Source organism: Carassius auratus, chromosome 40, assembly GCF_003368295.1.
Source record: "Carassius auratus strain Wakin chromosome 40, ASM336829v1, whole genome shotgun sequence".
In the NCBI taxonomy this organism is placed as follows: domain Eukaryota; kingdom Metazoa; phylum Chordata; class Actinopteri; order Cypriniformes; family Cyprinidae; genus Carassius; species Carassius auratus.
The window spans coordinates 15,477,245-15,502,061 of NC_039282.1; the positions used below are offsets into that span (position 1 = coordinate 15,477,245).

At 35.2% G+C, this 24,817-nt stretch overlaps 1 protein-coding gene across 3 annotated transcripts in view; it reads left to right on the forward strand.

The window, feature by feature from the left end:
* The first annotated feature begins 942 nt into the window (after positions 1-942).
* LOC113058683 (T-lymphoma invasion and metastasis-inducing protein 1-like) overlaps positions 943-24,817 on the forward strand; it is a 68,620-nt gene continuing 44,745 nt past the window's right edge. The window contains exons 1-2 of one of the 3 annotated variants that reach the window (XM_026226824.1): positions 16,975-17,181; positions 21,480-21,567. The gene's annotated coding sequence lies outside the window, so the exon portion shown is untranslated. Of the gene's footprint in view, positions 1,064-16,974; positions 17,182-21,479; positions 21,568-24,817 lie in introns of those variants that run through there. The other 2 variants (XM_026226823.1, XM_026226822.1) reach the window with 2 other exon arrangements.

The window sequence follows — 24,817 nt, forward strand, 5'->3', positions numbered from 1 at the left end:
CTTGTTAGTTTTCTTTTGCAAAAACTTGAATTGTAGAAAATGCAGTTTTGCAGTTGTCTCAGTAGAGGGCGCCATTTGTCAAGACTCAAACCTGTCAATCTCGTAAAATGTGGAAAAAAATTATTTCTTAAACAAGGTTATAATTGGTAACTAAAGCTAAAAATAAATCTTTAGTTGAAATTAAAATGTCAACAAAGAAAATATTTTGTAATCATTTTTTTAATTATCATTTTTAATTTCATCTAGTTAAAAACAACAAAAATACTGAAACCTGAACTTTATTAAAATTACACTTATAATTACGCTAAAACAACCCTGTTCTCAACACACGTGTCAATTAAGATTAAATATGAACTATATTTTAGTTGTTAATTAATTTGAATGTTAATTCATATGAAAGACAGGTTATTACAAAAATATATAAAAAAGTTGAATCATTCTGGAAGTGTCCAGCTCAATCCATGAGTAAAAAATCCGTGGCATATATTTAATATTCATCAGTTGAGTAGATGTGTGTGTTATGAATAGATATTTTGCTGTAGTTCTATTTATGCTTTTAAAGACAGGCTATTTAGCTTTAAACAAAGAAACAAGGATAATTTCAAGATTATATGTTATAATAATATATTACTAATGTATTACTATTACTATTAACATATTACTATTTCATTATTTTGTGATGATTATTTGTATCTAGTGTAATAAAAAACAATATTTAAATAAAAATAGATATTATTCTAGAAATAATTGAAAAAATAATAATGTAATTCTAGTGATGATTTAAAAATAAAAGTAATAGTATAATATTTATAATGTCTTGTATTTTATATAATAATCTATTATTGACTAATTACTAAATAATCATTTTTCTCGATGGGCCAGCATAGTTCCAACAAGTGCGTGCGCGCGTCCGGTAAGAGTGTTCCACGGGTACAGCGCGCGCTCTCCTCACTGAAAGCACGTGTGCGCGCGCGGAGCGCCGCGTCTGACCGGAGAGACGCGCTGGACGCTATGATGTCTCTCAGTCACCTCACACGCAGGACACCGTTCGGAATTATGACGGGTATGTACATACAATAATACACATTTACAAATGAATGGCACTATTTTTTCGCGGAATTGCGATGAGGCGACACAAATGCTGAGGCACGTGACTGCGGCATCACTAGAGACCGCGCGTGCTGGGCGCGAAATGTTAATTGACTCGCAGTAATTGTGTTTGTTTATCTAGGTTGCGTTCAGGCTAGTGATTCTCAGCTAACCGTTTTTGGTTCCCGCCCTGATCAGAAATTTCTAACGGAAATTCTGTCAGAATTAGAAAGCAATCCTAAAGGATCCTATAATGAGAATTTACAACATACTACGTTACAATAAATTTGTTTTTAGGTCATAGTTTTCCAGATGCCCGTGTGAAACATAACAAATTAAGCATCTGAAAACTTTTAAGTTAATCCAGTAGCGTCTTATTTGATTATTTTTTGGATTCATATTTTGATTCATACAATTGTTCCAGATTATGATACAAATTGTAATACTGTAACGTTACATATTGCTTCAGGATTTTTTACTAGGGCAGTATGGTTGTAAATCAAATAAACCTTAATGTAAGCTTATGTAAGTTCTTAGGCTGTCAAACTAAAACCTTCCTTAACATTCAGACAACATTAGTTTGTGGTTCTGAAAATAACCTTTAAAGGACCTGTTTCTTCTTATAGGGTGATTAAACAAAAACCTTACATTAATGTTCTGGGAACGGTAGTCTTTGGTTATTAAAAACATAAAAGATTGTTTCTAGAATGTTAGAAGTTGGTTCCCAAAAATAATGCAAACCGTGTGGTAACATTTAAAGGATTAGTTCTCTTTCAGAATAAAAAAATCCTGGTAATTTACTCACCCCCATGTCATCCAATATGTTCATGTCTTTCTGTCTTCAGTTGCAAAGAAATGAAAGGTTTTTGAGAAAAACGTTCCAGGATTTTTCTCCATATAATGGAGTTCAATGGTGGCCAACGGGCTGAAGGTCCAAATTGCATCTTCAAAGTTATCTACATGATCCCAGCCGAGGAATTAAGGGGTTTATCTAGCGAAACAATTTGTCAAAAAAAAAAAAAAAAAAAAATATATATATATATATACCTTGTGTAAAGCTCTTAATATACTTTTCAACAACAAATGCTCTTCTTGCAATGTGAAAACCTTTCAACACGATGATGTCAAAATTTTCCTTATTTGTTGAAATATGATTTTTTTCCATTTAGTTCTGCCCTTCGTAAGCAACAGAAGATACTTGTATGTTTCCCTGAACACAAATTAAGTACAATTTACCTTGATCTTCAAATTCCCAAAATTTCTTAATGCATCTTTTTTTCCTCACTAGAGCATCAGTGAATGTTTGAACTTTTTTAATAGTTGTGTTTGAGTGCCTCAATTGTGCCTCAAAATAAAAATGGATCTCAAAATCATACAGTCACTGCTGGAAAGGGTTCAAATATGCAACGATGCTGGGAAACTGAAGAATCTGCATGACCTTAAAGATTTTTCTGAAGACCAGTTCTCAGTTTAACTGTTCAGAACAAACAAGGGACTCATGCACAACCATCACAAAACAGAAAGACAGTCGAGGATCATCCAGGTAACCACACACAGTATTAAAAGAACCAAGGGTTCCCAATCTTTTGAATGGGGTTATTTTTATAATTTCAGCAATTTCCTCATCCTTTCAGTCCCCGTTGAAGTCCATTATATGGAAAAAAACAATGAAATGTTTTCCTCAAATACCTTAATTTCTTTGCGACTGAAGAAAGAATGAAAGAAGTTACTGTTAATCTACTGTAAGTCAACAGATGTGTTCGAGATGCATCAGATGTTTGAGCGCGTCCATGCGTGTGTTATGAATTCATCTGCAGGATGCTCAGTCAATGCCAAGGGCACAATCTCTCCGGTGACCCTGTCCTTACAGCTCAGAGCGCACTGTACTGCTGATTTTAAAACAAGGACGTGACAATCCTTCACTGCTCGTGTCACTGGAGGTTTTCCTCTAGAATAAATGTGGAGACATTGGCTTCTCTTGATGTGTTCTCATCTGGTGCATTGATGCTCAGAATATGTGCCACATGGTGACATGCAGATCGGTCCTGTTTAAAAATGGATGTTTGGGTGCATTTCCATTAATTGATTAAATAGATAAAAATGCATTATATTATATTATATTAGTGATACCATTTGTAATGACATTTCAGGCTTCAAAAGCATGCTGCTGTGGTTTTGTGGATGACACGTTGCATTGCTATTTGGTTGCTAATATGTTATTTATAATATTCAGATATGACTCAAATCCCTCATATATTGGTGCATTTCCATGCAAGCGTCATTCATTGCGAATCTGATTGGTGAGATTTTCTGTACAGCATCGTATAGCCTTCCGCCAGACATTCATTAAAAAAGTAGTTGAAATAAAGTGAACGGATGGCTTCAACAAAAGCATACCATCTTTTAACAACCGTGAAACTCACAGTATGTCTGTATTTAAAGCTTTATAAGTTATCACTGAAAATCAATTACCTATGGAGAAAATGAATGGAATTTTTATTTTTCGGAAATCGGAACCCCACTTTGCAATTGGTGTCCATTCCAAAATCAAAATGACCCATATGTTCACCAGGCATTTCCCCAAAGCTTTGTAAACTTAGATTCTTGAGATCATTGGTGCCAATGGTTTCTATGATCTACAAAGCTAGTACAATGCTCCATTAAAATGGATACAAGTCCCAAGCAGGACAAGGACACCCCAGAGCATTTGAGTGGTATATGAGGTCGGTGGAAAGCAGAGAGTGTTTAGTTAAAGATCTTTCAGTTGTAGCTTGATGTGTCTCCAGGGCAGAGAGAGAAAACCTTTCTCTCTCAGGTTCAATTCTCAGTTAAACAAGCTTTATCAGAGAGCAGATGTGATCTCTGATGCACTGTGAAGATTGGAAATGAGAGATGAGAAGCGTTGGATGGAATGCATTGATATGCACCAATCAACCATATGCTAAAATAAACAGCTGTATAATCGGTGCTCAATTAGGACTCATGCATATTTTATTTTAAATGCAAAATGGCTATTTAAATGTTTGACCCGTCTTCCTTGTTATTCCAGCTGTCGTGGATCTTCTTTATCATAATGTTTGTGTGGGCCTGTTGTGGGATTTGTGTATTAATAACGGGGGGGGGGGTTGTACAGATCTTGACATTTTTTTTTTGTGCTGTGAAGAAACATGCCATGTGGAAGGACTCCAAATATGCATATTTGAAATCTTCCTGATGTGATGTTCATATGATACACATGTTGACAGAATTGTTCATTCACTCCAGAACAAATTGAGAATGAACACTTGTTTTTGCTGAGACAGAAGGGTTTGTGTTTGTTTACAATAAGGACAGCAGGATTCACGGGCCACAAACATTCTTCAATGACAAAATTAAAAATTGTTCTTTTGATTTTACCTATTTAAATGCTGAATTGAGAGTATTATTGATTCCCAGATGTTTTGGTTATGATGGGTTAAATACAATTTAGTCTTGAATTCGTAATCTGTATATGGGTACTAAGTTGACCGTTACCATTACCATATGGTGCATTGTCCGTTACTTTTTTAAAAATTAATTAATTTTGACTGAAGTGGAGTTTTGGAGTTCGGAGCTGGTTCGCGAATCATTTGAGTCAGTTTGGGGATCGAGAATCATTTGAGTCAGTTCGGGAGTTGGAAGTGTGAATCATTTGAATCAGTTCGGAGCGGGTTCGCGGATCATTTGAGTCAATTTGGGAGTTCGGAGCGGGATCGCGAATCAATTTGAATCCGTTCGAGAGTTCGTAGCGGGTTCACGAATCATTTGAGTCAGTTCGGGGATCGCGAATCATTTGAGTCAGTTTGGGAGTTCGGAGTGGGATCGTGAATCATTTGAATCCGTTCAAAAGTTTGTAGCGGGTTCGCGAATCATTTGAGTCAGTTTGGCGATAGCGAATCATTTGAGTCAGTTTGGGAGTTCGGAGCGGGATCGCGAATTATTTGAATCCGTTCGAGAGTTCGTAGCGGGTCCGCAGATCATTTGAGTCAGTTCGGGTGTTCGTAGCGGGTTCGCGGATCATTTGAGTCAGTTCGCGAGTTCGGAGCGGGATCGCGAATCATTTGAGTCAGTTCAGGAGTTCGGAGCGGGATCGCGAATCATTTGAGTCAGTTCAGGAGTTCGGAGCGGGATCGCAAATCATTTGAACCAGTTTGGGGTTCGCGAATCATAGCTGTATATGGATAGGCATTTTTAACTAATTTAGTAGCTAGTTCTAATTATGTTTTCCACACGTGTTTAGGTGTGATTTGTGAATTCGTATTTTTTGTTTTAATGATGTGCCTTTTAACAGTATGAATTATATTCAAAACCTAAACAAATCATGCCTAAAAAGTGCACGCATCTAGGCTAATGTAAAGTTACATGATGAAGTCATACTAGTGTGTGTGGTTAAAATGTGATATTAAGTTACTACAAACAATAATTTAATTACAAATACAAAATGTTTCAGAATAATGTAATATGAATGAATAATAGCCTAAAGAACATCTGTGCCAAAAGGGTTCTTTCTTGTCATTATAGAACCTTTTTAGCATAAAAGGTTCTTTGGAGTTGAGTAAAGAACCCTGTTATTAGTAACGTGATACCTTTGACAGTAACTAATACTGTAACGAATTACTTTTTAAATAAATTAACTCCGTTGTCTTAGATTGTGATTGTTGCTAAGATTGGAATGATTTATATAAAAGTTATTGTTTGGTTTGCTGTTAGTTAAATGACTTGCAGATTTTTAAAAATATGGATCATTCATCCCTAATATTACTTTTTTACAGTGAAAAAGTTGTCTTGTTATGGATTATGGTCTTGCATGTTGGCCTGAAGCATCAGTTTAAAGATAAAATGCCTTGATGGATTAGTTTCTTACAAACATGCAGTTTTTCACTTCATAAGCGGTGAGTAATTGTTGGACTGGAGTGGTGTTGATTGTTGCCATGTTATTATCAGCTGTCATTCTGACGGCACCCATTCACTGCAGAGGATCACAGCCACAGACAAACACCACTTACATGTGCTTGAGAAATTGTGAAAAATCCAGTTTTGATTTAGCTTTATCTTCATCAGCCATTGTTACCAGTGACTCATTTGTGCGGTAGTGCCGTTGTGTTGGCTCATGAAATGAAGCGATAATTTCTGAGGTAAAATGCTGGCTTGAGTACAGGCTTAATTAATTTTGATATACTTGCAGCTTTGCTTGGATGGAGTCTTGAAAACGTGTAAGTGAGATAAACACACTGCTTAAGGTTGTTTCTTGTTGATTTAAATGGCCCTCTTTGTGCATTACTCATCTCCATTGCCTTAATCACGAGATTATGGCCAGAGTTGTCTTGTGAGTGAGTCCTGTGGAGTACAACGGATTACTTATTTCTTTCTTATACAATATGAATATCTGTGCTTTGCAGCAACTGGTATTGCAAGATTCCCATGATTTGTGAAAAGAAAGATCAGTGCTAGGCCTGTTACTAAGACCTGTCACCAAACTCAACCCTGAAAGATTGTTGATTTATTATCTCAAGGCTTTGTGTCCAAACACTTATTTACAGTCTGTGTGTCGTGTCCTTGTGTTGTATTGCAGCAAAACCCTATAAACAAGTGCAGAAATGTCTCATAAAATATTGTTGACCACTCAAGATCAGTGCTCAATAAGAGTTTGTATCAGTAACTGATATTTAGGAGTAAATTTGATGTTATTATGAACATTTTGTAAATTAAAACTAATTAAAAATTCTGTTTGAACGTTATTTTATGTCTCTGTATTTTATTTTATTTCTATTTGGCCTTTCAGAAGTTAATTTACTTACTAAATTGATTTATTTTTCTGTATTATATATTTTGTCCATAATATTAAAATCTTAAAATAATATGATTATATATTTTATCACTTTGATACTGTATATAGTATTATAAAAAAAAAATCTTAAAATAATGTAAGGCTATCTATCTATCTATCAATGGTATGTAATATATTTAAAGTATTTATATTATATTGAATGTATGTATTTATTATAGATATAATTAAATATTAATATATTTGTCTAAATATTTTAGATCTATTAAATATATTAATAATATTGTTATTGTTTCTTTTAAATTGCAATATTTGTACAAATATATACGTTAATAAATATTTACTGGAAATTATGCTGTTCTGTTAATCCACTGATGCTATAATCACAAAATGGCCAATTATTGGCTCATATGTTGGACAGTCTCTACTTAAGTCTTCTACTCAGTTGTCATGAACCATATTTAAATTAAATTAAATTAATGCATTTAGCAGACGCTTTTATCCAAAGTGACTTACAGTGCATTTAGGCTATCAATTTTTACATATCATGTGTAGGTCTGTTTTCCTAATTTGTGAGCTGTTATTCTGGTCATTGTGAAGCGTGTGGAGTTGGACTTTCACCAGTCCTCGTGGCTCATTGGCTTGTCCCAGATACTTGGGGCTTCAGATGACCCACTTAGGTGCTTACACACTGTGTTTCTGACTGTGCAGCAACATAACACTTGAAATATGTATTACAATACACCTGTGCTCATATTTCACTGTGCAGGCTCTAAACTAAAGTGAATGTAGAACTCCGGCTGGTTCTCTGCACAAGCACGTCTGATTGGTTCTGATCTGCTTTAAGTCTGTATCTGACTGTTTTAAAACATCAATCTCGTATCACTGTAGTCTAGGAGAGGAAAGATGTGAAGTTGGCTTTGCATAACTGACCATGCATCTTTATTCTGCAAGTAATGGATGCTGGGAAGGAGACATGCACGCCTGCACATGCAGAGTCTCAGATTCACATGCATGATCTCTAATCCTGATAAATATGTAGGATGAACTGTCCCTAATCCTGATAAATTGTCTGGAGGGTGACTCCAGCTCATGGCTCTGACTTGGGGAATGACTCAGCACCCATTATAACACCACTAGGGCTAATGAACCTGCAGAGGATTGTGGGGAAACTGAAAGTGGCTCTGTTAGCCCAGAAGATCAGAGTAAACGTATAAAACAGGACCATCCGTCAATGCTGTTAATTATGCAGGAGATAAATGATCCTCGTAACTTTAGCATGACAGGAGAAATGTCATGTGTAGCGGTTTCGTACTTAGCATTTCCAGTCTTATCTGAGATCTGATACACAAGTAAATATGCCAGCACGTTATTGTGAGCCTGATGTGACTGTGTTTCAGAGCAGGCAGATGCTCTCATTGAAACGAAACTCGTATTTCATTGTTGTTGGTGTGCATTGGCTGGAGCTAGAATAATAAATAGCTGGAACTTTTTGCACCCTGCAGGAGTCTGTTTAAGACTAATTTAGTCTTTCCAAAGGAAAAGTGCCAGGATGTTGTACTGCTGTGCCTTCAGGAAATAATTTTCCCACTTTAGACCCATGGGTAACAGGAGGATTTTCCACCCGGCTACCACCGCAAACATATTTCAGACCTGTGGGAAACAAAAGTTTTCTGATTTCACTCACTTAAATATGTTGACACACTTCATCCATTCAGTGTTTTTATTGCTTAAGTGCATAACCCATTTTAGACTTCACAGACAGTGAAAAACACAAATCAATAGAACATTAATAAGATTCACATTTTTATTGTAAAGTAATTTTGCTTTACAAAATAAACGGTTAAATCTCTTACATGATGTCTAATATTAGTATACCTTCATGAATATATAAGCGACACAAAAGGCAGTTTCCTGAAATTGACCCACATTTGGTTTTCTGGATGGTCTGAAAGGAAGTACATTGACTGTCCCTTAGTTCAACTCTAGTTCTAAATTTATTTTTATTAATGACGCAGATTGTCAGTGTGATTGTGAAGACACAAATATGGAAATGCATCATTACTTTTGTGGGACAGTTTGATTTGCCCTGTATTTGCAAAACAAAGACACTTGTATATTTTATGACACTATGCTGAAAGAAAAAATCAACCAAAAATTTAAATTCTGCCATTTGATTCTTACCCTCATTTCGTTCAAAACTGTTTGCTGTTAACTTTCCATGCAACACAAAATGCCTTCAGCAGCTCTTCATAAGATGTTAACTGAGTGCTGTGGATTATTGTGATGTTTTTATCAGCTGTTTGGACTCTCATTCTGACGGCACCCATTCACTGCAGAGCATCCATTGGTTAGCAAGTGATGTAATGCTATATTTCTCCAATTTTATTTCCAATGAAGAAACAAAACTAATTTTTGTTTTAAGCAAATTTTGAGCACATTTTAGGTGAAATGTTTCTTTAAGACACAAAAATATCTGACTTCAGAACCACTCACCTTTGTCTTTCCACACTGTTCAGTAATCAGCATGCGGTCATGCTGCCCAAAGTCATGTGACCCTGCAGGAACGCCCTTTTCTCCTGGTGATGTGTATGCAGATAATCAAATGAATACAATCATGCTTGTGCAGGAAGATCAGCCCACCTCATGCCAACATATCATCGGTTGTCTGAGAGTTTGCATGACATGTTCTGGCTGGTTTGCATTCATAGCGACAGACTGCTTTGATGTACATTGGAGAGAAGGAGAAGGAGAAGGAGATGAGATGAGATGGAGTCTGCTGGGGATCTTCACTAATGATCTCCAGTATGCTCCAGCCAATCCCTTTCATCTGGTCCCTAATACTGAGTCTGTGTCTTTGTTGTTTGAGATCAAGCCTAGCAGGACTGTAATAAATATTTCCGTTTCTTCTCAAGCCCTAAGTGAAGTGAGGTATGGCCGGTAAGCGTCCTCTACTCCATGCTCATGCTGTGTGTTGCTTCTACAAGAACGGGAATGAGTGAAGATCAGATCATAAGTCAACACGCCTGGGATTTATTAGGGATTTGGACCAGAATCTCAAATATTGAAGGATCCTGAACATATTTAGCAGCTGTTGCTTCCTAACAGGGATCTTACAGGTTCAATCCAGGGTTTCTGGAACATCTGAGTCATCTTCTCAAGCCTTTCAGACTCTTAAGAATATAAACAACTGTATAATGATAACAAACATTATTAATTTAAACGGGAGCGTTCAAGTATTATATTTAAGTAATTGTATATACATTACTGTTTTTGGTGATTTTTTGCATTGCTCTTCTGGTCACCGAGGCTGCGTTTATTTGATCAAAACATACAGGGAAAAATATAATAAATTAATAATTAAATATCTGTATGGTTACTTTTGATTAATTTGCGTCCTTGCTGAATAAAACTATTCATTTAAAACTGACCACAAACTTTTGAATGATCCATTATATATTAAGCTATTCAAAATAATATCCACATTTAGATCTAATAATAGATCCCACAGATATTCTGTAGTTCCTATGGACTCATCTGTATTATGGTTGGCTATTGATTACATGTACTTTTAATGTTTACTTTTTCATCTTTTACAACTTTTTTAATTGATCGATATAGCACAGAGAAATTTTTGGGAAAATCTCAAGCTGGATTTAACTGCTTTACCACTAAAAACTGACCATTATCTCTTAATGTTGTTGTTATTCACACTTAGGGTTAAGCTAAGCATTGAATTTAGTCTCTCTCTGCACCGTTTCTGCAACAGACTTTAATAATGACAGCAAATCAAGCAGTTTTAAGCAGTTCATCTGCTGCTTGATAGAAAGTTTCTTCACAGAACGGCACGGTGAAATTATTACAGGACTATCTTGATAAGAAAAAACATAAAGATAATGACAAACAAACAAACGCTTGCGGTCACATGAGATGTGCAGTGTTTCTCGTCTCTGTCATGTTTTACAATCAGACAAGAATGCGATTCCCAAGTCACGTCATGTTTCTGTGCATGTTTTTACTAAGCCAGGGCATTGTTTCCAGTGTTATGAATATGTATTGTCTTTGAACGTGATTCCAAATAGCTGTGAGCAAATTTGCAGTGCATTTCTGTGCAGCTGGCGCGTCGATGACTTTAAACGCAAATCCCAGTTAGGCTGCTAGCTTTAGCGTTTGGTGTAAACCTCTCTCCTGGGTCAATGAAATATTGTGGATTCAGGAACAGTAGATGCTTCTCTGTGGGAACACTGATGTTTTTTGTCTCAGTCGGGGATACTTTATTGAATTCCTCAGTGAATGTCATCAGAAAAGCTAATGCAAACACGGCAGACGGTGAAGGTAAAGTCCCTGACCGTTACTGAAAGTGACTCGTGTCGCCTCAGTTTGAAGAAGATGTTACGTTTGCTTGTCCTTTACTTTCATCGTTTGCTGTTCTCATTCTGTGCATTATCCAATCGAGGAATCTGGTTTTAGGGCCGTTTTGTTTGCTTTAAGGCATAATGAATTTAAGCTCAATTTCAGACACAATATTATTATGCATTTTTCAGTGCGATTTTTTCACAAATGCATTTTTACATTTACATATTTTTATATTGAATTTGAACACAATCAAGCAATAAATCTACTGTTTTACAAACAATGAACAGATATTTGTTCTGCTCATGTTTAATGCATGAGGCCTTGGGGGTGATACTCCTAAACCAGGTGTGTAATTGCTATACTGGCAGTTAAACTAACTTTCTCAACCAGTTATAGCTATGACATCATTAGCAGTGTTATTGCATAATGAACAGTCCCTCCAGAAAAATGCGATTATGCGGTCGCCTGATTTAATGCATAATCAGTCAAAGGCCGCATATTTTTTCAAATACGCCACTCTTTTGCCGCATAAATTGCCGATTTCAGAAAGCAAAATATGCAGGGCTAGCATGATTTCATAATCCCTGTATTTTCGTAGCAAAAAACTCAAATATATATTAGCAGAAAGTTGAAAAATGTTGCGTTTACTTCACGTAAAGCGCCATTTTTCCCCTATTTTTTTATTTATTATTATTATTTTTTTAATTCAAGAAATTGGATGAAAATATACAATCACCTTCAGGAGAACATTAACAAATAAAGAAGATAGAGGAGAAGAAGAGGAATAAAACACAATAAAGGGGTATGTAGCTTACAATCAATAGAGAGAGGAAGAAAAAAAACAAACATTTTCTCCTTATTGCCATGGTTACCTTATAAAGTGACGTAATTATGTGATGTGAACATCATCTGCAAACTCCGCGGTGGTGAAACCAGGGTGAAACTTGAAGCGCGCAAATCATTATTATTTGCCAACAAAAATAAGCGCAAAATCCCGATTTGTTACATGACAGTGGAGCCAAATTATGTTGCGAGAACTTGCGATTGCGAAAACTGTGGTTTGATGAAATAGAGAAAAAAAGGTGATTCCCCCAACACCCTGTTCTCACTAGGCTACTAACACTGTTGTAGTTTCATTCAGAAGTTGATGCAACTTTACAGTTGTAAGATTGCACTTTTTTGTTACAGAACAGTACCAAAAACTTACAGTTGTAATTATATTAGTAGTATGTAAAATTATTTACGTTGCAGTAAGAGATTGCAACTTAAATATTCTGTGATTTAGTATGCTTGCTTATCATAGGAAGTAATAAGAAATTACTCTTTACATTAAGGTAGTAGCCTAGTGAGAAAAAGGTGTTGGGAGAATCAACTTTTTTTCTCTTTTTCATCAAACCGCAGTTTTTGCAAGTTCACGCAATTTCATTGCGTAAAATTGCAAAAATATCCTGCATATTCCATCGCATTTTTTAAGAAAACGTGCCGCAAAACCAAGGATTTTTGCCCGCAACAATCAAAAAAAACAAATCCGAGTTTTTCTGGAGGGACTGAATGAATAGCAAGAACATTTCAGAACATTTCACTTTTTTGTAGTGAAATAAAAATTTAGTTAAATGAATAAGGAATAATCTACAGTTAGTGAATCGTTATCACAAATAAACCCGAATATTAGGAGAAATTTAGGAACACTTAATTCAGCCTCCTCTTTTATGGTAGTTTGTTTTTGAGCCTTTATTTTGTGATAATGATCATCTGACTGTACATTATCACACTTATTAAGCAGCTTCTTATCCAAGAAATTAATATATGAATATAAAATGTTTAATTCAGCAAATTACTTTATTAGTTGACTTGTAAGGAGTGTGCAGGGGTAAGGAGTTTTTAATGCTTACCAGGGCTGCATGTATTTATTTATTTTTATTTATTATCATTACTGCAGTCTTCAGTGTCACATGATCCTTAAGAAATCATTTTAATTTACTGATTTGCTGCTCAATAAACATTTCAGATTGTTATTAATGTTGAAAAACACTTGTGCACAAAAAGCAAACATTTATGTATTTATTATCTAATAAATATTTTGTAGTAATATATACATCTCTACTATTATTTTTGATCAATTTAATGCATATTGCTGAATAAAAGTATTAATTACTTTTCTTTAAACAAACAAACAAACATTCCTGACCCCAAATGCTAGTGTAGCTCTGTATGAAATATTAGTTTGAGAAATAAGCAGTTCATTTTAAAGTGTTGTCATGGATTGATGCCATTAATATCAGAAATATTTGACTGCTGAATGGCACGATTAACTAACCAGATTTGGTGTTCCTGGGAGCTGTTGTTTATCACTGTGTGTATGAGTTATGTAAAGTGTCAAATATCGTTTTATTATTTATGTCTCTGGCTTTTCTAATCACTTCAGTTTTGGTGTGACTGTATCGTTGAGAAGAATGTCTCCTTCAGGACTTTCTGTCTGGAATTGAGGTCACAGAGGTCATTTCCAATTCTGATACGAAAAAATTATTTCACATACATTACCATATTAAAATGTCCTGAGGATCTGAAGCGTCATGAATACTAAACTGGTTTATAATGAGCTCATACCCTAATGAATCATTTGATACAGATATATGAGAGGTTTCCACGATGGTTCTGATAGTTTATCGTGCGGACTCGGAGCAGACGTGGATCTTTTTCTCCCGAGAGACTGTCATGTCACGTCTGTCTCTCCTCACAGAAACAACACCGGCTCGTCTTGTTAAAGCTGATGTGTGTCACTTCTGCACACATCATCATTAACTTTCACAATACGTCAAATGAAGCTGAATAATTGGAAACAACGTCGGGCAGGAATTCTTTTATCCATCAAGAAAAGTGTGCTATGAATATTATGGGTCCTTTTTTGCATATGGTCTAATTTGCAAATAGTTTGAAAGCTACAAGTTGGGTGAAAGAAAGTTAGCTAATTATTATGAAATTACAATTTTAAATGTATTTTTTAATTGTTCATATATTAATTATGCAATTTTTAAGATTAAAAAAAATCTTTATTAATATTATTGAATCATTACGGTGTTTACACTTTATTTAATTTATAACATTTTTTATTTATTTTTATTTTTACTTTTAATATTTAGGGAATTGTTCATATTCATATAAAAATCTTATTGAGTATAAATTATTAGAAAATAAAATATGAGTTCATATTGATTTTAAATTACAGTAAGGGTTCATAAAACAGCATTTTTCTTTCTTCCTCCTGTTTCTCTTTCTGTTTCATTTAAGAGAACGTATTCAGCTATGGAGTTTTTATTTTAATATTAATTGTGGTGTTACTAAAAATTTGTTGATTTCTTCTTATTATGGGATTATTAAGATTTGTATTATTTATTTTTATTTGTTTATATTTATTATTAATTATGGGATTGTTGGGATTTTTTGTGTGTGTGTTCTTAAGCAATTTAATGGAATTATTGGGATAATTATTATGGGATTATTAGTATGTATTCTTATTTTTATTAAATATTAAATATTTAGTCAATAAAATATGATTTTATAGGTGAACTTAGGTCTTAAATGTAAATTTTTTTCTACATTGAGATTTATACACCATCTGAAAGCTGGATAAATAATATTTTCATTGATTTATGGTTTATTAGGATCGGACACTATTTGGCTGAGAAAATCACCTTTAAAGTTGTCCAAATGAATTTTTAGCAATGCATATTACTAATCAAAAAATAAGTTTTGATGTATTTACGGTAGGAAATGTACAAAACACTTTAATGGAACATGATCTTTACTTAATATCCTAATGATTTTTGGCATAAAAAATAATTTTGACCCATGCATGCGATATTGCTACAGATATACCAGAGAGACTTAAGACTGCTTTTGTGCTCCAGGGTCACATATATGTTTTAATTACATTACAGTAGGGATACACAAGACATTTCTTTCTCTCATCCTTCTGTCTCACTCTCTGTTTCTCTGGCTCTGTGTTGTGTTTGGGAGAAAGTATCCAGCTGTGGAGTTTGTACAGATTAGGGGTCATTACCTTGGCTGGCAAAGTTAGTCACTTTTATACAGCATCAGACTAACAACAGTGCAGAGGTTCTTATTTTAGACAGTTTAATCACAATCGTCTAGACGGGAGGTTGTGCTTCTGAGCTGCGTACAGTCCAGTTCTGTCTCTGGGTTATATCAGACAGCCCACACCGCTCTCAATCTGGCCCCGGGCGTCTGTGCTGCTGTATGCAAAGCAGCGCGCAGATCACATGATCAGAGTGATGGAACAGCTTCCTGCTCCTAAACACTGTGGCCACTGCCTGGCGTCCCAGAATACCTACACAAGGTGTGTGTGTGTGTGTGTGTGTGTGTGTGTGTGTGTGTGTGTGTGTGCTGAAAATGAATTCAGCTCAGGTCGTCATCATTGACGTCTGTGTCTCTCTCCTCCTACAGCTCTGGTGCTATGACAACAACGCTGCTGCCTTCCCACCAATCACACCTCTATCTCCACAGACACATATGCATGCTGTTCTGTCCAAGTATTTAAGGTTTACCCTCTTCTAGCTGGAATTATGGCGTATGATAGATGTATTTGTAGACGTCATGTAACGGGAGGTTGTGATGGGTGAATATTGAAAAACCCTTTTAGAACATGCCTGGTTCATATTTTTACTTCAAAATCAAAAGAAATAATGCAAACTTATATTTTGCATAATGAAATGGAACCTATTTATAGCTTTACTGCATTGTGACGTTATTTTGATGACAATGTCATAAATTCCCCTAAAATTGAAAGAAAAAAATCAGGATTATATTTTGCATGATGAAATGTATTGCATTATGACATTATTTTAATGACAGTAAAGCACAGACTTTCCTTCATATTCTCATTACCATAATGCAATAAAAAAGTCATTTTCATTACTTTTATATGAAAGCAAAAAAAAAAAAATCTAATTATTTCTGTATCATGGTAGATTTTTTTTTGCTGTATTTATTTAACCTTTAAATTATATTGATTCAAATAGTAATAATAAAAATGTATTTTGGTAATACACAAATCTATTGAGAATAATGGGGGAAAAATCTCCAGACACATGATGATAATAAGAACAGGAAGGAGACTTGTTTAATTTTCATAAATATAATATTCCAATTGGAAAAAAAGCACCGTTCATACAATAAGCTTATAAAAATATAATTAATAGTTTTCTTTTGATTTGGTGATTAAATTTGCCTTAGACATGTTTTCTTTCTGGGGTGCGCTCTTTATTTTGCATACTTTATCTCAGCGGGAGAATTTGCCCTGAGGTGGGCGGAGCTCTGCGGGAAAGGTGTGATAAGTGGGCGGAGTCTGTATTTGTGAGAGGCGGGTTTGAATTCTTGTGTAAATGTGGTGCTCTCCGCAGGGTCACAGCAGAGCCGTTCAGACGGACCAAAAGGAGCAGAACCACATGCATTCCTGCTCCCAATCTCAGTCATTCCAAGACTAAAGGAAAGGGGGAAGGGGAAGAGTGGGGGGGGGTCGCTGAATAGACACAGCCCCCATCTCAAGCTGTTTCAGTTCCCGTCCAGTTCACGTGGGAGTCAGAATGAGTTGGAGACAGAATGTGGACGGCGATGCAGGAAACATGAGATTTTTAGAAAAAACGCGTGTCATTGGGTCACAGGATCGCCCCCTGGGAAGGGAAGACGTTTGTGCGGTTGTTGAGGTGTGGCGGCAGGCTTTGGGTTTACGTTGATAATTTTCAGGAGAAGACACGCTGCAGTTTCACGGCTTTAAAGACTCTGGATATCTGTCGAGAGGCAGAGAAAGCAGATTAAACGGATTCCTCACATCTGAACAGCTCAGTCCTGTACGTGTCTTCGTCTGTCTTTCTCTGACTGGCTCTACTTGAACACTCAAAGAAGCTTATTGACAGGTACACAAGGGTTTTTGCATCTGCAAATCATTAATAACCATTCCATATTTACATGTTTACTGTTGGGTATTTTACACTGGTCTTACAGACTTTTTGTGGAGGTGAAAAGTACGTTGGTCACTATCTAGTGTTTGTATCTCAGTGTTTTCATAAGTTTAGACTTCCCTGCTTTAGAATTGTTCTTATTAAGATTTCACATGACTGATATATCTTTAGTCAAGATATTCCTGTTGGAATTTCATTCATTATTTGCGATCAATCTTAAGAAATCGTAATCGTAAGAATTGCATAATATTCTTTTAGATAAAGCAAAAATTATTTCCTTTGATTTTATTTATTAACAATTATTTATTTATTTTATTTCCACAACGTGTAAATATCAGAGACGTTTTTTATGTACAAGTATACACATATATAAAAAATATTTTTTTTGTAATTTTAAGTTATTATTGGATAGAAATTATCCTCTTTAAATGCAAAACATCTTTTTTGGAAAAGCCTCTGTTGAGCCCTGTTGAGGTCTTTTGGATTTGAAGTAGTCCTTACAGGAACTTTTCCTGTTTTTTGTTGGAATAATGTTTTAACTAGAGTTTAAAGAAAGCTGCAGGAGTTTTTAAAAACCCTGAAAGATTTGCTTGCAATGTTCTACATGGACATTTGATCCCACTGGGAACCAAAAAGTCCTATTGTGAACTATCTGTTCTTAAGATCTACTTGTTGTTTGCTGGAATTGTGTGTTGGAATTCCCATTAGGATTCAGTTGAAGGCAAAAATTCCTATAGGATTTGTTTGGCTGGGGATATGACTTTGCATGTGTGACAGTTGGACTGTGGTTTGCAAAATAAGTTTTGCCGCAAGCATAGTTGCGTGTCTTAATATAGCTGCTTTTCCAATTGCCTGTTGCATATCAAAAAGATACATCCTTAAAGAGCAAAGCTCATTTAAAGCATTGTTATTGTCTTCCAACCGTGGTCTTGTAAATACTAATTGAACTGGTGGTTAATGACAGAACATCAGCACGCAAACACAGGCTTTCTTGCAGGTTTCAGACGCTGTAAACAGTCCATGCGTGTGTCCTTACAATGACATAGTGTGCTGGTGCTATTGTGTAGCCGTGTGAGGAAGATGATGAATTGCAAATGTGTGAGACGGTCAGGGTCAAGGAGAATCCCCTTCTGAGCATGTCCTGGTGGGAAGGACTTCAGATGAGCTGAATTAATTCTCTCTGAATGGCCTGAGAAAAGGAAAGACAGAAGGAATCTCTCATCTGCTGGTGTACAGATGGAAATGAATCAGCCATCTGCAGGACAGGAGATCAGTGCTGGAGGACGCAGATGTGAAGTGCATTGCATCATATTAGAGCTGATCTGAAACACAGGTCATATCTGGGCCAAAAGTTACCAAAATATGGTGGAAAAAAGGTCCCTATAGCAAATTCTTGCTGGGGTTAGTTGTCGCACTTTTTCCCTAGTTTCTGGTTTATTTGATCAGACACTGAGAAATTTAGTTTAGATCCACACTTCACTGAAAACACACTCATCCTTTGTGACAACATGCCCCAATCACAAAAAGGTCCTTTAAGCTAGTTATTCTTGTCTAACCTTTCATACAGATCATTTCACAGGAGATCGGGCCTAGTTACACTTTTTTACTTAGTTTCTCCACTTATTTTAAAAAATCATATAGATTAGGAGTTTAAATTCACAGTTTATTAAAAACACATTGACCCTTTGTGACAACATGCCCCAATAGAATCACAACAGAATCTCTATGGCCAATTCTTGTTGTTTAACATTTTAAGATAACCTTGGCTAGTCACACTTTTTTTAAAAAACTAGTTTATAGGCTTTATTACCAAAATTATATTTCTGAGAGACAGTTTTACTGTTGATGATCAGAAGTTTAGATTCACAGTCACTGAAAACAATAAATGTTTGTGACAATATGCCCCAATGGTTTCGCAATGGGAATCTCTCATGAAGTGTTGTATGTAATGCTATAAGCTACTTTTCGTGTTGATTTGATTGTATATTTGTGACCCTGGACCACAAAACCTTAAGTGTCTTAAGTGTACATTTTTCTAAAATGAGATGTTAACATCATCTGAAAGCTGAATAAATAAATAAGCTTTCCATTGTTGTATGGTTTATAAGGATCGGACAGTATTTGGCAGAAATGACCTTTAAAGTTGTCCAAATGAATTCTTCGCAATGCATATTACTAATAAAAAATTAAGTTTTGATATATTTACGGTAGGAAACTGACAAAATATCTTCATGTAACATGATCTTTACTTAATATCCTAATGATTTTTGGAATTACATTTTTTTTTTGACCCATACAAAGTTTTTTTGGCTATTGCTAAAAATATAGCCAAGAGACTTAAGACTGGTTTGTGCTCCAGGGTCACATTTAAGCCATAATTGTTCAAATTCAAGAGTCCTGTCAGTTAATTGATTCAGTCGAAGTAAAATAATTAGTGTGCTGTTATTCAGTAAGCACTTCTGAAGGTAAAAATGGCCCTAAATAACAATTCCAGGGGCAAATACTTGCCCTTAATGGACTAATTTCTAAATAAATAAATAGAAACAATATCAGTTTTAAGGAAGTAATATTTTGTTTTGACCGTAGTGCAGTTCAGTCTTTATAATCTTCATACAGGAACCAGCATTCAAGCCAAGAAAGGTGCACAAGTGTAGAACTAAACAGGTTTAATACAGACCCAAGCTTTTGAAAATAATTGATTGAAATAGTTTCCTTCTTTACTCGGGGGACACGCTGACTTTGATAATAAAAAATGAGGCTAGAACGTGGTTTTCATAGATACAGATCACTTTCATTGTGCTTTGATGTGGTCATTGCCGCTGGGTTGCGTCTCCTGTACTCAGCGTTGTTAATGAACTCTCCTGGATTGGTTTTGGGGGGTTTAGAGGGATTCAGAACCATCGTAAGCATGAGATAGTATCATGTTATGCACTTATGCATTGTTTTCCAAACAGATCCTTCAGAGTTTTATGACTTCCAGGGCATACCTGGAATAGTTCCCTGTCAACAGGAGCGAGTGATGTGTTCATACTAGCAGCTGAGTGATAGTAGTGTTTAAAGACGGGAATCCCTTTTATCTGTTCGCCTCTCCGCTTTCACGTCAAGATGCTCTGGGCTTGCTCTGTTTCATAACCCAGATAGCTGCTTTATGGTCTACACAGGCAGCATCTTAATGTAAATGAAACCTCATACTGTAAGAGACTGATTTCCAAAGCCTGTTGCACAAATAGAGACTTGACTACGTTTGGTTCTAATTTTACACATAGTTTTCTATAAATGTATTATTTTAATATAAATAGAAATATAAAAGGTATATATTACAGTTTATTCCGATATATAAATTATTTAATATTTTTATATTTTTGAAAATGTATTATTATAAAGAGCAATTTGAAATTATTTTATAATTTTTTTTTTTGCAACTACACTAGAGATGTGTTCCAATAGGGTTATGTTATTTTTTATATTTTCATAATTGTATTATATAAATGGTTTTTAATATGAATAGAAATATAAAATTAAATTATTAGTCACTGTATTGTTTAACTACACTAGAGACTTCCAGTAGATTTTCTTAAATATTTTAATACTTATAATTTGATGTAATATTTTATGTATTTATTTATAAATGTATTATTTTTTATTCTAATACAAAAATGAAATATCTTATTAGTTATCAACACTAGAGACTTGACAAAAAATAATTCCAAGAGTTTATCATTTATATTTTTATTTAATAAATATATTTATTTATTTATTTATTATTTTATTATTTATTTTAATAAAGAAATTGAAATTAAATTATTATTGAGCTTTTATATCAATACTCTGCACGACTGAATAAAATATGTATATTTATAAACATTTCTCTTACTCCTATATTATTTGGGATGTTTTTGTTTTCCCTGTGCACTGCATTATGGGCTTTCCTTTTCCACAAAGCATGCATATGATGATCTGGTTATATCTTTTTATGTTGATGCATAATTACTTAAAATGCCTTAGAAATGCTGTCTAGGTAAGTTTTTTTGTCTCACTCCTGTGGCCTATAATTCCATTTACCCAGAATGCATCAAAAACACCATTCATACCTGTTCATACCCTGCGTTTTGATGAGTGATTTAATTGAAGGGTTATTATCTCTAGGGTTGAAGGCAGCTGTTTTAAAGTGGTTGTCTATGATGGCAAACCCTAGACAGGTGGTTTAGGTCGACAGACTTGTGCACACGCTTAGTTTGTTCTTCATCTTCCAGCTTCATCGTGGCGGGGAGAGGGAAACAGAGGCGTTATTGTACTGGAGCCGGATGGAAATTAAAGGCCTGTGATCGGAGCTCGGAGCAAGTAAACTCATTTCAACGCAGCTTAGTGTAGTCATGTGTGTCTGAATCCCGTCTCGTTATGCTCGGGTGCACGGCGCGGGGACGAGGGGTGGGAGGAGAGACCCCAGGGTTCAGCAGAGACTTCCACAGGGGGAAAACTCAGATAATGGTTTTCTGGAAACTGGATTTGGTTAATCTGTTCTCGGTGTATCACACGGGGCTCAGGAAATCAGAGGAACACATGCCATCGCTTGTCCTTCAGAAAATACTCCTCTGAGCTAGTGAGCTCCAAAAGTTTCTTGGTCTGACCTAAGATGTGTGTTTGAGAAAGTGCTGATTATCATTAGTTGGTTTGGATTTAGTGTGTTTGCTTTCTATATTTGCAAAAAAAAATTTCTATTATTGCAATAATTTTTTTGTATGAGATGAAAGAAAATTTAAAGAATTAAAATGCAAAAACTAGGACTGTCGAGGGATTATAATGTATTAATCTAATCAATTACATGATGTGCTGATTAATTTTTTTAATTAAATGGCATGTCATGTAATTAATTAGATTAAAAAATTAATTCACACATTAATCTGGGCTGAGAAATTACCCTCAAAACATATTTCATAGTCATTAATGTGTTAAATGAGAAAAGCATCGAATAGAAGTGACAAAATCGTAGCTTTAGAGAGAATTATTTGGATTTAACCTTTAATGTGGCTATTTTATTGTTTTTAGAAGCTGAGTATGAAGTGGCATGTATGTTTGCACAGGTGGCATTGCATTCACAGTGCAATTAGAATTGCATAAATATTGCTATGGCACAAATGGGCTTTAAATGGCAATTAATGGATTTTAAAAAATGGTATAAATTTTTTTTAAAAAGTATAACCGCCAGTAGGTGGCAGCAAGTCACTGTTGATGACTCGTTCAACAGCTGTGTCTTTATGAATGGGTAACTGAATCATTGGCTCACTCCAGTCATGGATTCATTCAGTAACGAAAAACCCGTGCCTTTGGAATAGGGCTGTGCAATATGGTGAAAATATCTAATTGCGATTTTTTTTTGATAGATATTGCAATTGCGATTTGATTAGCGATTTTAAATTTGCAAAGTTAAGCTTCAGCTCAATATTGTCAATAATGTGCAGCACAGTATCATTACCCTGCTGAAAAAATAATAATTCTTACAGTTTCCATTAAACCATTACAAAATTCATTAGGGAGTCATGGCCTAATGGTTAGAGAGTCAGACTTGCAATTGAAGGGTTGTGCGTTCGAGTCTCGGGCCTGCAGGATTTGTAGGTGGGGGGAGTGCATGTACAGTGCTCTCTCCACCCTCAATACCACGACTGAGGTGCCCTTAAACAAGGCACTGAACCCCCAACTGCTCCCTGGGCGCCGCAGCATAAATGGCTGCTCACAGTGTGTGTGTGTGTTCACTGCTGTGTGTGTGCACACTTTGGATGGGTTAAAAGCAGAGCACGGATTCTGAGTATGGGATATATAATTTTATTATGATTCTTTTTTTCAGCAGACAAGATTATAATGGTATAACTACTTTTACAGAATTAATTTAATTACTGAATTTCACTGGAATGATTTGTTTACTTTTGTAAATTAAGAACTGTATTTATTTAGTCAATTATTAAAGTATTACATATGTTACACTGTATTTGGAATTTTAAGAACAAGTCTAAAATGTGCTGAATGTTTCATTTCATCCAAGTGAAATTAGCAAGCAGTTAGACTGAATTTACAATCGTTTTAAACGCGGAGCCAGGCGCGAGCTGACGAAGGTTGCACATGTTCGTCGAGCCTCATCCACACTGCCAGATTCGCTGACAATCAAGCACTGGAACAGCTTAATATCGCGATTTCGATTCGATTTCGATTAATCGCACAGCCCTACCATGGAACAATTTCCGTGAGTGAAGCTGAGACAATAATGTGACCACAACATGCATTAAATGCGTTAATCATTTAATGTGCTATTTTTTCCACTATAATGACAGCAAATGAATGTGTTAAATCAAACAGCCATTATAAACACTGTAGTGAACTCGCAGAAACTTCTACACAATCCGTCATGTCTTTAATTTTTTTTTTAATGCACTGCAGATTGTTAACATTGTTTCCTGAAGCAAGCGTGAACACTTTGAACCATTGTACCAAATCGAGCCATTGTAAAGCCTTGTTTATGCTTGACATGTTCAGTCTGGCGTGAACCGCTGCAGACGTGCTCATCTCGCGGCTCTCCAGAGGTGTATTTATGCTTCACATGCTCTCCAGAAACAAGAAAACATCTGAACTGACACAAACTGCAGAGAAGTTTGCATTTGTAAATGACGTTGACCCAGTTGCTTATAGGTAAATTTACTCCAGTTTTGTGGGGTCCACTGAAACTTTGTCAAAACTCAAAAACATATTTGTTGTCGGTGTTTAGTTTCACCACTATATTTGTAAATAATGATTTAGTAACAAAATGTAATACTGAAAATATTAAACTATCATGGTGATGCCATCCCAAGTAGCTTCTCCTCCCCTTTTGGCTTTAGTCTCTGCCGAGTTAAAAGCATCACGCAGTATCCCATTTCATGTGTAAACATGTAGCACAGAGCCATTTAGTCTTTACAATAATTATTGCTAATCCTAATAGACAGTGGTGTTTTCACATGCAGATTGTCTTAAAGGTCAGTCATGTGACCTCCTCTTCCCCTGGGCTTGAGAACTTTATTTTCTTTTGTTTGCTTCTTAAAGGCACAAGTAAACAGCGCAGACTTGTTGACTGAACCTCCAAGTAGATCAGATTAGTATATTTTCATTCTTTTAAATTGTATGTTTTTGTTTTCAGAAATTATTTTTAGTTTTAATTTATTCTTATTTTGTTTTAGTTTTCATCTAATATTTGTATTTAATTTCAGATTTCAGTCATTTTAAATGACTACAAATTATTTTTCAGTGTTCTTCGGATTTGCTTTAGTAAAAGTAAAGTCAAAGTAAACTAGATTTTTATTATCAGTTAAGTAAAAGTAGATAAATATATAATATCGTACAAATATTTATAAACATGCTATAAACAGCCTGTGAATAAGACTGCAGTTTCACATTTTGTGCTTGCATAACAAAGTCAATTATTTTTGACATGCAATGATGCAAAATATAACCAAAAATATTTGGAAAAAATTTAACTTTTTTTTTAGGTTTAAATAGCTTAAATACCATATGTTCCGGACAATAGTCGCATTTTTTTTTAAAGTTTGGCTGGTCCTGCGACTTATAG